Source organism: Prionailurus bengalensis, chromosome E2 (genome assembly GCF_016509475.1).
Source record: "Prionailurus bengalensis isolate Pbe53 chromosome E2, Fcat_Pben_1.1_paternal_pri, whole genome shotgun sequence".
NCBI lineage: Eukaryota > Metazoa > Chordata > Mammalia > Carnivora > Felidae > Prionailurus > Prionailurus bengalensis.
Window position 1 is genome coordinate 17,532,329 of NC_057352.1, and position 14,136 is coordinate 17,546,464.

The following is a 14,136-nucleotide window of genomic DNA, read 5'->3' on the forward strand; positions in this document are numbered from 1 at the left end:
CTTAAATTTGGCAAAGGATTCTCGGCACACCAAAAGCACAAACAAGGAGAAAAAAATGGAAAAATTGGGCTTCATCAAAATTGAAATTTTCAAAGAACATTCCCGGTAAAACTGAAAACACAATCTACAGAATAGGAGAAAATATTTATAAATGATATATTTGATAAGGGTTTAATAACCACATTATGTAAAGACGCCCACAACTAAAGAACAAAAAGACATCTGGTAACAGATTTCAATAGACATTTCTCCAAAGAAGATATAGAAATGTCAATAAGCATGTGGAGGAAAAATATGCCAAAAGTCGTGATCAGGGAAATGCATGTAAAAACCATAACAGGGGCACCTGGGTGGCTCAGTCGGTTTTGCGACCCACGTCGGCTCAGGTCATGATTTCACGGTCCGTGAGTTCGAGCCCCGAGTAGGGCTCTGTGCTGACAGCTCTGAGCCTGGAGCCTGCTTCGGATTCTGTGTCTCCCTCTCTCTCTGACCCTCCCCCGTTCATGCTCTGTCTCTCTCTGTCTCAAAAATAAATAAACATTTAAAAAATAAATAAATAAATTTAATGAGAGGGGTGCCTGGGCGACTCAGTAGGTTGAGCGTCCGACTTCGGCTCAGGTCATGATCTTGCGGTCTGTGAGTTCAAGCCCAGCGTCGGGCTCTGTGCTGACAGCTCAGAGCCTGGAGCCTACTTCCGACTCTGTTTCTCCCTCTCTCTCTGCCCTCCCCTGCTCATGCTCTGTCTCTCTCTCTGTCAAAAACAAATAAGCATTGGGGCGCCTGGGTGGCGCAGTCGATTGAGCGTCCGACTTCAGCCAGGTCACGATCTCGCGGTCCGGGAGTTTGAGCCCCGCATCAGGCTCTGGGCTGATGGCTCGGAGCCTGGAGCCTGTTTCCGATTCTGTGTCTCCCTCTCTCTCTGCCCCTCCCCCGTTCAAGCTGTGTCTCTCTCTGTCCCCAAAATAAATAAACGTTGAAAAAAAAATTAAAAAAAAAAAAACAAATAAGCATTAAAAAAATTTTTTTAATAAAAAATTATTTAAAAAAAATTAATGAGAGCAAGAGCAAGTGCTGGGGGGTTGAGGGACAGAGGGAGAGGGAGACAGAAGATCTGAACCGGGCTCTGTGCTGGCAGCAGAGTCCCATGTGAGGTTCAAACTCATGAACTGCAAGATCATGACTTGAGCTAAAGTCAGATGCTCAACTGACTGAGCCACACAGGTGCCCCTATTAATTTATTTTGAAAGACAGCATGTGTGTGCAAGGTGGGTAGGGGCAGAGAGGGAGAGGGAATCCTAAGCAGGCTCTGCACTGTTACTGCAGAGACCAATGCAGGGCTCAATCTCACAAACTGTGAGATCATGACCTGAGGTGATATTAATAGTCAGACACTCAACCAGCTGAGCCACCCAGATGCTCCCACGGGATGATTCATTTAAAATGCTAAAAGGGCATCAGCTGGCTCTGTCCATAGAACATGCGACTCTTGATCTTGGGGTCGTAAATTCAAGCACCACGTTGGCCACAGAGATTACTTAAAAAAAAAAAAAAAGTTAAAATGCTAAAAGAAACACTGTCAACTGAGAACTTTATATGTGGCAAAATTGTCCTTTAGAAAATGGGGGGGGGGGGAGTAAAAAAAAAGTTAAAAAAAGTGGGGGAGAAATTAAGACTTCCCTGATAAAGGAAAACTGAGAGTTCATTTTCACTAGACATTCTCTACAAAAAATCCCAAAGGGAGACTTTCAAGTTGAAAGGAAGCCAGACAGTAACTCAAACCCATATGGAGATATAAAAAACTCCCGTAGAGGAAAATACATAGGGAAAATATAAAAGCCATTATTTTTGTAATTTTAGTTTAACTCCACTTTTTGTTTTCTTTTTTTTTTTTTATAAATTTTTTTTAACGTTTATTTATTTTTGAGACAGAGACAGAGCATGAACGGGGGAGGGTCAGAGAGAGGGAGACACAGAATCTGAAACAGGCTCCAGGCTCTGAGCTGTCAGCACAGAGCCCGACGCGGGGCTTGAACTCACTGACCGCGAGATCATGACCTGAGCCGAAGTCGGCCGCTTAACCGACTGAGCCACCCAGGCGCCCCTCCACTTTTTGTTTTCTACAGATATAAAAGATAAATGAATAAAAAATAGTTATATATACATTAATGGGTACACAGTACATAAAAATGTTAATTCATGGGACACATGGCTGGCTCAGTTGGTGGAACATCCAACTCCTGATCTCATGGTCATGAGTTCAAGCCCCATGTTGGGCATAGAGCCTATTAAAAAAAAAAAAGTTGGGGTGCCTGGGTGGCTCAGTCGGTTAAGCGTCCGACTTCAGCTTAGGTCATGATCTCGCGGTCTGTGGGTTCGAGCCCCGCATCGGGCTCTGTGCTGACAGCTCGGAGCCTGGAGCATGTTTCAGATTCTGTGTCTCCCTCTCTCTCAGACCCTCTCCCGCTCATGCTCTGTCTCTCTCTGTCTCAAAAATAAATAAACGTTAAAAAAAAAAAAGTTACCTCATGACTTAATCTAAAGTCAGTGAAAGTGCAACTGAAAAGTAGAGTTTTTGTATGTGAACAAAGTTGATGTCAATTTAAAATAGATTGTTATATAACTTTATGATATATACTTCCCATGGTAACCACAAACAGGATACTATAGAACATACCCAAAAGGGAATCAAAGAGTGTCACTATCGGTACAGAGTTTCAGTTTAGAAGATGAGAAAGTTCTGGAGATAGGTGGTGATGGTTGCATAACCATGTAAGTGTATTTAATGCCACTGAATTTTAACCTTAAAAATGTTTAATATACTAAATCTTATTTAAATATATTTTAGCAGAGTAAAATACTACAGTGAGATACTACTTCATACCTACTAGGATACCTACAAAGAAAAAGTTAGATACTAACAGGTGTTGGGGGGATGTGAATAAATCAGAACCCTCATATGCTGCTGATTGGAATTAAAAATAGTGTGACTGCTTTGGAAAACAGTCTAGCAATTTTTCAAAATGTTCAAAATGGAGTTACCATATGATACAGCAATTCAACTGGTAGGCATATAGAAGAGAAACGAAGATGTATGTCTACACAAAAACCTGAACATGAATATTCTTTGCAGGATTACTCATAAGAATCAAAAGGTAGAGGAGTGCCTGGGTGGATCATTATATAAGCCTCCAACTGTTAATGACACAAATGCCCATCAAAAAATAGGACAGATGTGCCTGGATGGCTCAGTCAGTAGAGCATGTGACTTTTGATCTTGGAGTCATGAGTTGAACCCCATTTTGGGCATAGAGATTAGTTAAAAAAAAAAAAAGGAGAGCAAAATAAAATAGGATTTATTCTTATTATGGGAGATTACCTAATGATAAAATAGTACAAACACAGATGATTCTCACAAATGCGAAATTAAGCAAAACAGGCCAGATAAAAATGTATACAATATTATGTAAAATCACATTTATATCAACTTCTTTTATATGAATCTAATTAAAATGAATCTATCATTGGGGCGCCTGGGTGGCGCAGTCGGTTAAGCGTCCGACTTCAGCCAGGTCACAATCTCGCGCTCCGTGAGTTCGAGCCCCGCGTCAGGCTCTGGGCTGATGGCTCAGAGCCTGGAGCCTGTTTCCGATTCTGTGTCTCCCTCTCTCTCTGCCCCTCCTCCGTTCATGCTCTGTCTCTCTCTGTCCCAAAAATAAATAAACGTTGAAAAAAAAAATTTTTTTTTTTAAATAAAAAAAATGAATCTATCATAATAGTGGTAAGAACAGTAGTTACCTTTGTTGAGGGTAGGGAGGGGTGAGTTGGTAATGACTAGAAGGAAATACGTTTTTCTTGATGATTAAGAAAATGGTTAAATGGGTATATATACATGTTAAAAACAAACTAGAATGTTGTTTGCATGATTTGCAGTAATTTATGTTTCAGTTAGAAAAAATATATAAAACACATGCAAAGATAAGGTGGCAGAGGTGAGTTTGGAATTCACATTCTTCTCACTACACAGTAAGTTGTAACTCTGGTTCTTGCCTGTGTAGTTCAGAATTACTTCATTATGGAATGAAATCTGAGCATGAGTAATTTGCTGGAAAGTTAGAAATAATCTATAACCTACCAAAATACACTAAAGCATAAAGGTTAGTAAATAATTCCATTCACCTCCATGGATATCACTTGGGTGCAATAAAAATTATCTTAGTAGACCTGGAGTACACAGACTCTGCACTTTCCACAGAAAGGAATGGCCCTTGGCCAGCTACTGTGAGATAAGCTGGGAGCCCTTAGAATATCCTCCCTTTAAAAGCTTTTTTTTGAGGGACACCTGGGTGGTTCAGTTGGTTAAGTGACTCTTGATTTCAGCTCAGGTCATGATCTCACAGTTCCTGAGTTCGAGCCTCATGTCGGGCTCTGTGCTGATGGTGTGGGGCCTGCCTGGGATTCTCTCTCCTCTCTCTCTGCCCTTCCCCTGCTCACTCACTCTCTCTCTCTCAAAAATAAATAAGTAAACTTAAAAAATAATAAAAGCTTTTTTGAGCTATGCCAAATAGTCTTTGCTAACAATGCGACTTTTGGTAAACTGTTTTGTTGCCAGGGGCCCTCTGTAGGGGCTTGAAATTGAGTAGGTAAGGGTAAATCACATAGTTACTCCATGCCTATATTTCATTTGTTTGTTTGTTTGTTTCCCGTGGCTGTTTCTGATCCTCAATAAAAACTCTGGACCCAAAAGCTCAGGTGAGCTTCCATGGCTCAGTTCACATGTGTTCTTACAAATTGTTGCTGGGAGAATTAAGCACTGTTTGTGTGAGTCCAATGGAAGCTCACATCTAGTTTTTTCCTGCTCTTCATCCTATGTGACTTTTCTCTTTGCTGATTTTAATCCTATGTGACTTTTCTCTTTGCTGATTTTAAATTATATCCTTTCATAACCACCATTTTCTTTAATTCTGTAAATCTTAGCACATCATCAAATTCGAGGATGTTTTTGGGGAACTCTGACAAATCATGGCTTTAGTGTAAGTTGATCAAAACCTTATAGCCTTGGGTTTGTGTCCATTATATCCCTTTTCAACAACTACAAAGGGAGATTGTCTGATTTCTTTAATAATCTTTACCATACCCTACCATAGTTTTAGTCCTATTCATAGTATTTATTTACATGGTCTGTTGTAAACAAGTTAAGGGATAGAAGCTATGTCTCTTTAAGTTACATGAACAATACTGGCATACTTTAGGCACTTAATTACATGTTACATGAACAATATTGGCAAATTGTAGGCACTTAATATCTGATGTTTGACTTAGAAATGCAAATTCTAGAAATTCTTCCTTAAGAAACAGATATAAGGGTGCCTGGGTGGATCAGTTGTTGAGCATCCAACTTCAGCTCAGGTCATGATCTCGCAGTTTGTGAGTTCGAGGCCCACATCAGGCTTGCTGCTGTCAGTATAGAGCCTGTTTCGGATCTTCTGTCTCTCCTCTCTCTCTCTCTCTCTCTGCTCCTCCCTCACTTATGCTCTCTCTCCCTCAAAAAAACATTTAAAAAAAGAAAAGAAACATATAAAAGCAGGGATGCCTGGCTGGCTCAGTCGGTAGAGCATGTGACTCTTGATCTTGGCATTGTGAGTTCAAGCCCCATGTTGGGCATGGAGCCTACTTAAAAAAAAAAAAAAGGAAAAGAGGGGCGCCTGGGTGGCTCAGTCGGCTGAGCGTCCAACTTTGGCTCAGGTCATGATCTCATGGTCCGTGAGTTCGAGCCATGTGTTGGGCTCTGTGATGACACCATAGAGCCTGGAGCCTGCTTCGAAATCTGTGTCTCCCTCTGTCTCTCTGCTCCTCCCCCGCTCATGCTCTGTCTCTCTCTCTCTCTCTCCTTCAAAAATAAATTTAAAAAAGCATTAAAGGGGCGCCTGGGTGGCGCAGTCGGTTAAGCGTCCGACTTCAGCCAGGTCACGATCTCGCGGTCCGTGAGTTCGAGCCCCGCATCAGGCTCTGGGCTGATGGCTCAGAGCCTGGAGCCTGTTTCCGATTCTGTGTCTCCCTCTCTCTCTGCCCCTCCCCCGTTCATGCTCTGTCTCTCTCTGTCCCAAAAAAAATAAATAAACATTGAAAAAAAAATTTTTTTTAAGCATTAAAAAGAAAAGAAACATATGAATGCAGATAAAATTCTATTATAAAGATCCACATATACTACAAAATAGTTTATGATCATTCTGAATATCTAATAGTAGGCAATAAAGGTTAAGTAAAGGTTAAATAAAGTATGGTGAGCTGTAGGTTGTCAATATCTGCAGTATTTGCCCTTGATCCATATTAAATGTTGATGAAAAAAATTTGATGAATTAGTGAGACAATCAGATTTAAAAAATGATCAGAGGTTGTATACTATCATAATAAAGAACATAGAATCTGTCATCCAAAATTCAGTTCATTAACCTTATTTTTGGTTGTTACTGTGTAACTTTTTACTACATTACTTAACTGACTTTATTTCCTCATCAGTAAAATGGGAAAAACAACAGTGACCTACCTCAAAGTGTTGCTGTATGTATCAAATGAAATAAAACATATAAAGCACTTCCAGTGGCATAACAATGACACCAAGTAAAAGTTGCCTATTAATTAATGAACTTGTAAAGAATATTTCATGTATCTTGTTTCATTATTTTTGAAAATTCCCTTTGTTCTTCTCCTTTTTCTTACAGTGAAATTTGAGATTCTCAGGTCTGTTTTTCCATGTCATGGTAACTTATTTCAGTGTTCTTCCTCATTAATAATATTTGTCACAAAGATTCTCAAAAAGCATAGGAGGACAAATATTCTTGCCCTCCACATAAAGCTGCACACATATAACTAGTTTAAAGAATCTTATCTAACAAGCGATAGCTTGTTGAGCCTAATAATTGAGCCTAATAATAAAAGGCTCAATCTTGTTCCCATATCCAACACAGGAGTTATATGCATATTTACTTCTGTGTCTATAAATATGTCCTTTCAAGTATAATGTGTATGATGAGGTCTTGTATGAAACTTGGATCTCCCAGATCATTCCTAGGTCTTATGAAAGAAATCACAATCTCTAAAAAATATGAAACTCTGAATAGCAGTCTTACTAGTTTTATTATGCTCCTCTGGTAATTGAAATTACAAAAGTTTTGAATATTTAGATGTGCCAGATCACATGGTGACCACTACCACTATCTACTTATAACTACATGTCTAGAAGTATGATAAAACTGTAACTTTGTCTCTTTTAAAAATGTGGCAAAAAAAAAAAAAGTGGCAAATTCATGGGCCAAATTTTTTTTTTATGTTTATTTATTTTTGAGAGAGAAGGAGAGACCGCAGTAATGGGAAGGAGTAGTGAGAAGCAGGACAGAGGATCCAAAGCAGGCTGGCAGCACGGAGCATGACACAGGGCTCAAACTCATGAAGTGTGAGATCATGACCTGAGCTAAAGTCAGACACTTAACTGACTGAGCCACCCAGGTACCCTCACAGGCCAAATTTCTTGTTGGCAGAAGCAAAATAAAAAACATACTCAAATGCATAAATCTTCCAAAAATAGCAAACTGAATTCAACAATACATTAAAAAGATCATATACCATGATCAAGTGAAATTTATTCCAGGAATGCTAGGATGTTTCCATATCCACAAGTCAACCAATTGACACACAATGAAGGATTAACAAAATTAAGGGTAAAAGGACAAAAAATTAAGGATAAAAATCATATGACCATCCCAATAGATCCAGAAAAAGCATTTGACAAAATTCAACATCAGTTTGTTAAAAACTAAACAAAGTGGGCATTGAGGGAACATACTTCAACATAATAAGGTCATATATGACAAGCACAAAGCTAAGATCATACTCAGTGGTGAACATCTGAAAGCTTTTCCTCCAAGATCAGAAACAAGAAAGGATGCCCACTCTTACCACTTTTGTTCAACATCAGAAGTCCTAGCCAGAGCAATTAGGTAAGAAAAAAAATTAAAGGCCTCCAAAACAGAAACGAAGAAGTCAAACTGTCACTATTTGCAGATGACATTCTATTATTATTTATAAAATTTCTTTCTGATCATTAATTATTAGCATATAGAAATGCAACTGATTTTTGTACATTGATTTTGTATCCTGCACCTTTATTGAATTTGTTTATTAGTTCTAAGAGGTTGTTTTGGTGTAATCTTTAAACAATCCCATTTACAACTGCATCAAAAATAATAAAAAAACATAGGAATAAATTTAACCAAAGAGGTGAAGGACCTGTACACTGAAAACTGTAATACAATGCTGAAAGAAACTGAGGAAGACACAGATAAATAGAAAGGTAATCCACGCTCATAGACTGGAAGAATTAAATACTGTTAAAACGTCTAGACTACCACAAAAGATTTATAAATTCAATGCATTCCTATCAAAATTTCAATGACATTTTTCAGAGAAATGCAACAAACAATCCTAAAATATATATGGAACCACAAAAGACCCTGAAGAGTGAAAGGAATCTTGAGAAACAAAGCTGGAAGCATCATGCATTTTTATTTTAAACTGTATTACAAAGCTATAGTGATCAAAACAGTTATGATATTAATTTTTAAAAAAAGACACATTAGTCAATGGAATAGAACAAGGAGCCCAGAAAGAAACCCACATATAAATAGTCAATTTATGACAAAAGAGCCAAGAACATACAGTATTCATGACACAGTGTTGGTAAAACTGGACAACTACATGCAAAAGAATGAAATTGGAACATATTTTACACCATACACAAAAATGAACTCAAAATGGATTAAGGAGTTGAACATAGGACTTGAAACCATAAAGTTCCTAAAAGAAAACATAGTAAACTCCTTGACAATGGTCTGGGCAATGATTTTTGGATTGGACACCAAAAGCAACAAAAACAAAAATAAACAAGTGGGACTACAGCACATTAAAATGCCTCTGCACAGCAAAGGAAACCATCAACAAAATGAAAAGGTAACCTACTGAATGGGAAAAAAGAATTGCAAGTCATACATCTGATAAGAGGTTAATATCCAAAGTATATAAAGAACTGCTTCAACTCAACAGCCAAAAAACAATCTGATTAAAAATGGGTAGAGAGTCTGAATAGATATTTTCCAAAGAAGACATGCAGGTGGCCAACACACATGAAAAGTTGTTTACCACCACTAATCATCAGGCAAATACAAATCAAAACCACAATGACACATCACTTCACACCTCCTAGAATGGCTACTATCCAAAAGACAAGAAATAACAAGTGTTGGGAAGGATGAGGAGAAAAGGAAATCTATTCTTGTGCACTGCTGGTGGAAATGTATATTGGTGCAGTTGCTATGGAAAATGGTATGGAGGTTCCTCCAAAAGTTAAAACAGAACTACCATATGATCCAACAATTTCACTTCTGGATATTTCTCTGATGGAAACTTGAACATTAACTCAAAAAGATATATATAGATCCCCCCATGTTCACGCAGCCTGGGTGTGGAGCCTGCCTAAGATTCTCTCTCTCCCTCTTCCTCTGCCCTTCCCCTGCTCAAGTGCGTGTGCAGAAGACACAAATTGACATTTTTCCAAAGAAGACACCCAGATGGCTAAAAGACACATGAAAAATGCTCAACATTACTCATCATCAAGGAAATACAAGTCAAAACCATGATGAGATACCACCTCACACCTGTCAGAATGGCTAAAACTAACAACTCAGGAAACAGATGTTGGCAAGGATGTGGAGAAAGGGGAACTCTCTTACTGGTGGGAATGCAATCTCATGCAATCACTGTGGAAGCTCCTCAAAAGGGTAAAAATAAAACTACCTTATGACCCAAGAATTGCACTACTAGGTATTTATCCAAAGGATACCAAAATGCTGATTCGAAGGGGCACATGCACTCCAATGTTTATAGCAGCAACAAAAATAGCCAAACTATGTAAAGAGCCCAAGGGTCCATGGACTGATGAATGGATAAAGAAGATGTGGTATAGACAGTGGAATATTACTCAGCCATCGAAGAAATAGAAATCTTCCCATCTGCAATGACATGGATGGAGCTAGAGTGTATTAACCTAAGGGAAATAAGTCACTCAGAAAGATAAATACCATATGATTTTACTCATATATGGAATTTAGGAAACAAAACAGATGAAGATATGGGAAGGGGGGGAAAAAAAGAAAGAGGGAAGCAAACCATAACAGATTCTTGATAGAGAACAAACTGAGGGTTGATGGAGGGAGGGAGGTGGGGGATGGGCTAGATGGGTGATGAGTATTAAGGAGGGCACTTGTTATGATGAGCACTGGGTGTTGTATGTAAGTGATGAGTCACTAAATTCTACTCCTGAAACCATTATTACACTATGTTAACTAAGTAGGATTAAAATTTTTTTTCCATTTCATTTATTTTAGAGAGAGAGAGTGGGAGACAGGACGCACATGAGTGGGTGAGAAGGAAGAGGGAAAGAGAGTGAGAGAGAATCTCAAGCTGACTCCACGCTCAGTGAAGAGCCCAACACAGTGTATGATCCCACAACTTTGGGATCATGACCTAAGCCTAAATCAAGAGTCTGACATTCAACCAACTGAGCCACCCAGGCACCCCTTAACTAACTAGAATTTAAATAAAAATGAGGGAGCACTTGGGTGGCTCAGTCAATATAGCGCCTGACTCTTGGTTTCAGCTTAGGTTATGATCACATGGGTTCACGGGCTTGAGACCCGTGTCAGGCACCATGGTGACAGCAGGGAGCCTGCTTGGGATTCTTTCTCTCTCCCTCTCTCTCCGCCCTTCCCCTGCTCGAGTGTGTGCGCACACGCTCTCTCTCCCAAAATAAATAAACTTAAAAAAAAGAAAGAAATACATATAAATAAACAATTTGGAAAAAGAAAACTAAGTCCTATTCTAGGACATTAGCAAATCTGATTTTCAAAGATTCCTTTTAAATCTCATCAAAATTAATTTTATATCTTTTTTAAAAAAATTTTTTACACTTATTTTTGAGAGACAGAGTGAGACAAAGTGAGAGTGGGGGAGGCACAGATAGAGAGGGAGACACAGAATCCGAAGCAGGCTCCAGGCTCAGAGCTGTCAGCACAGAGCCTGACGTGGGGCTCGAACCCACAAACCGTGAGATAATGACCTGAGCCAAAGTCAGACACTTAACCGACTGAGCCACCCAGGTGCCCCAATTTTATGTCTTTATTGTTCTTGATTTTTAGAAAATTTATGGTAGATACTTAGACTCTTTACATAACCATAATTTCATTTGTTTCCTGAGGATTTGATAAATGCAAGGCTGTTATTAAGTGTTCTAGGGCTGTGCCCAGATTAATATATCCAATCCTCATAAAAAACCCATAAGGCATTGATATCATTATCTACATTTTACAACATAAAATTGTAAAACATAAAGATTAATAACTATTGACCTCCTTGAAATGTAGCTAGAGTGAACAAGGAACTGAAATTTTGTTTTAATTGTTAAAGATTTTTTTTTAATGTTTACTTATTTTTGAGGGAGAGAGAGAGAGAGAGAGAGGGAGAACAGGGGAGGGGCACAGAGAGAGAGGGAGACACAGAACTGGAAGCAGGCTCCAGGTCTGAGCTGTCAGCACAAAGCCTGACACAGGGCTCTAACTCACGAACCATAAGATCATGACCTGAGCCGAAGTTGCACACTTAACTGACTGAGCCACCTAGGCGCCCCTGTTTTAATTTTTAATTTAAATACAAAAGTGATATAAAATGTTTTCCAATTAAACACAACTTTACAGTTTGGGTATAACTACATTTCTTTTTTTTTTTTTTTTTCAATATATGAAATTTATTGTCAAATTGGTTTCCATACAACACCCAGTGCTCCTCCCAAAAGGTGCCCTCCTCAATACCCATCACCCACCCTCCCCCCCCCACCCCATCAACCCTCAGTTTGTTCTCAGTTTTTAAGAGTCTCTTCTGCTTTGGCTGTCTCCCACTCTAACCTCTTTTTTTTTTTTTTTCCTTCCCCTCCCCCCTGGGTTTCTGTTAAGTTTCTCAGGATCCACATAAGGAAATACATTTCACCATAACCACTGAAAATTTAGCATCCAAACTGAAAAGTGCTATAACAATATGTATCAGATTTTGAAAACTCAGTATGAAGATAGGAATGTAAAATATTTCCATTTATTTATATTATTACATGTTGAAATAATATTTTAGACATATTGGTTAATGGATATTATACTTAATTTCAGCTGTTTCCTTTTACTTTCTAAACTGTGTACAAAAGAAATTTTTAAATTACACAAGTGGCTTGCATTATATTACCTTTAGATTCAAATACCATTATATTATGCAGCCTCTCACAGTATGTGGTCTGAAAAAGTCATACTGCCAAATCTCAAGACTTAGTTCTCACCACTCCAAGAGATTGGATTCTCAGGAAAAACTCCCTGCCCTTGTTCACACAGACCTCTCTTCACAAACTCCAATCATATTCCTACTCCCAAAATGTCTTACTGACTAAAATCAATGAAACCATTTCCTACCTTCCTTTGTTTGAAAATCAAGTCTGTGAATAAAATCAAAGGTGTCTGGTGTGTTATTCTACCTAACCACCAGTCTCTTCCTTGACAAAACACACTCTAAAGTCCTTAGTTTTTCCTCGAAGAGTTCAACTAGTTCTATTTCTCTACCATCTTTAGGAAAGAAAAGAGCACATGAGGAAACTGAATAATTACCAATATGTATGTGAATATTAACTGGGAAGGAAAAGGAAAAGCACTGGAAAAGAAGGGGACCCATCCCTATGGTCCTGTTATTAACTGGGAAGGGGCAACCACCTAGGGATCAGGTAAATGGATGGGTCACAATTAGGTCATACAATCTAGAAGGAAAGCAAATATTTTATGTTCTGTAAAGCAAATATATATGACAGAACAAAAAGTAAACACGAACTGACCTTGAACGCGCTGTTAAGTAGCAACACTCTCCTCTACTTCAGGAGGCTTCTCTTGCAGAACTACAAGACCAAGAAGGGACCCTTGAGGTTCTGGACAGGCTAAACAACACACTGTCCACCATCAGACATGACCCATGACCCACCACAAATATATCTAGATGGAATAAGAGATAAATAGAATACTGCTGACTTTTAACAGTGTCACACTTAAAGGCCATACCTATAAACAGCGCTGGAATCTAAGTTCACAGCAGTTTCTAGGGGGCACACTGTGGTTCTGAAAGCAATGACTTCCCCTCTGATGTCTATTTCTTTATAGATAGATCAAACTGGCTCTAAGATGTAAGAACAGAGAAGAATCCAGGGAAACACTTCCAAGTAACCATGGAACCTACAGTGGACCCTGGGTGGGCAACACTTCCCCAATATCCCCTCTGTGTGAAGCACTCCTACAGGTTTACTGGGGAAATTTTAAAAAATCCTACCCACTGCGTTCAAACTTACAGTCGGTTACAACCCAGCTGTCACAGGATCACTCGGTCACAGTATCAGACACCTTTCGTCACCGTAGACTGTGTACTGACAGTCCCACTAGCCTTATCGTATACCAGTCTGGGCACTCCAGGGCCTGTCACACACACTCTCACTCACACGCATGCAGGCGTGTGCACTAACAGTTCACAACGAACTTGTCACAGACAATAACGCCCGAAACCACCGTCGTGCGAGGTTTACGCAAACACTGGGACAAGGCTCCTGGCTCCATCTGCCTTACCCGCGCCCCGGGAGCTTAGGACCTCCATACCGCGAGCTCCTCCCGCAACCCGACCTGGATCACCTTAACTCATCAGGCAAAACCCAATAACCACGAAGATACCGGAAGCGGAACCAAAAGTCGAAGTCCATTCGTGGCCCTGGGGCTTGTGGGAAACGTAGTCCAACACTAAAAAAAATGTTCTGGTTTTGGAGCGCGGCAGAGTACAACCGTCGCGAATTTCACGTCACGCCTCCGAAACTCCTGAGAGTTTCGGATGGGCTGATCTTTCGTCCTCCGCGGAAGGTTGCCGCTGGTGGTTCTTAAAACATGAAAGAGTCGGGTGATGGTTTCGTGGGAGCGAGAGGTCTTTGCATGAACTAGAGCCCAAGCCGAGAAAGTAATCGGAAAC

General features: G+C 39.5%; 1 protein-coding gene across 1 annotated transcript in view; it reads right to left on the minus strand.

The window, feature by feature from the left end:
• The window catches only part of ZNF260 (zinc finger protein 260), a 76,327-nt gene extending 62,314 nt beyond the window's left edge, over positions 1-14,013 (minus strand). The window contains exons 1-2 of the mRNA XM_043600678.1: positions 13,746-14,013; positions 12,971-13,030 (exon numbers count right to left, since the gene is read on the minus strand). The gene's annotated coding sequence lies outside the window, so the exon portion shown is untranslated. The remainder of the gene's footprint in view (positions 1-12,970; positions 13,031-13,745) is intronic.
• Between the last annotated feature and the right edge of the window lie 123 nt (positions 14,014-14,136).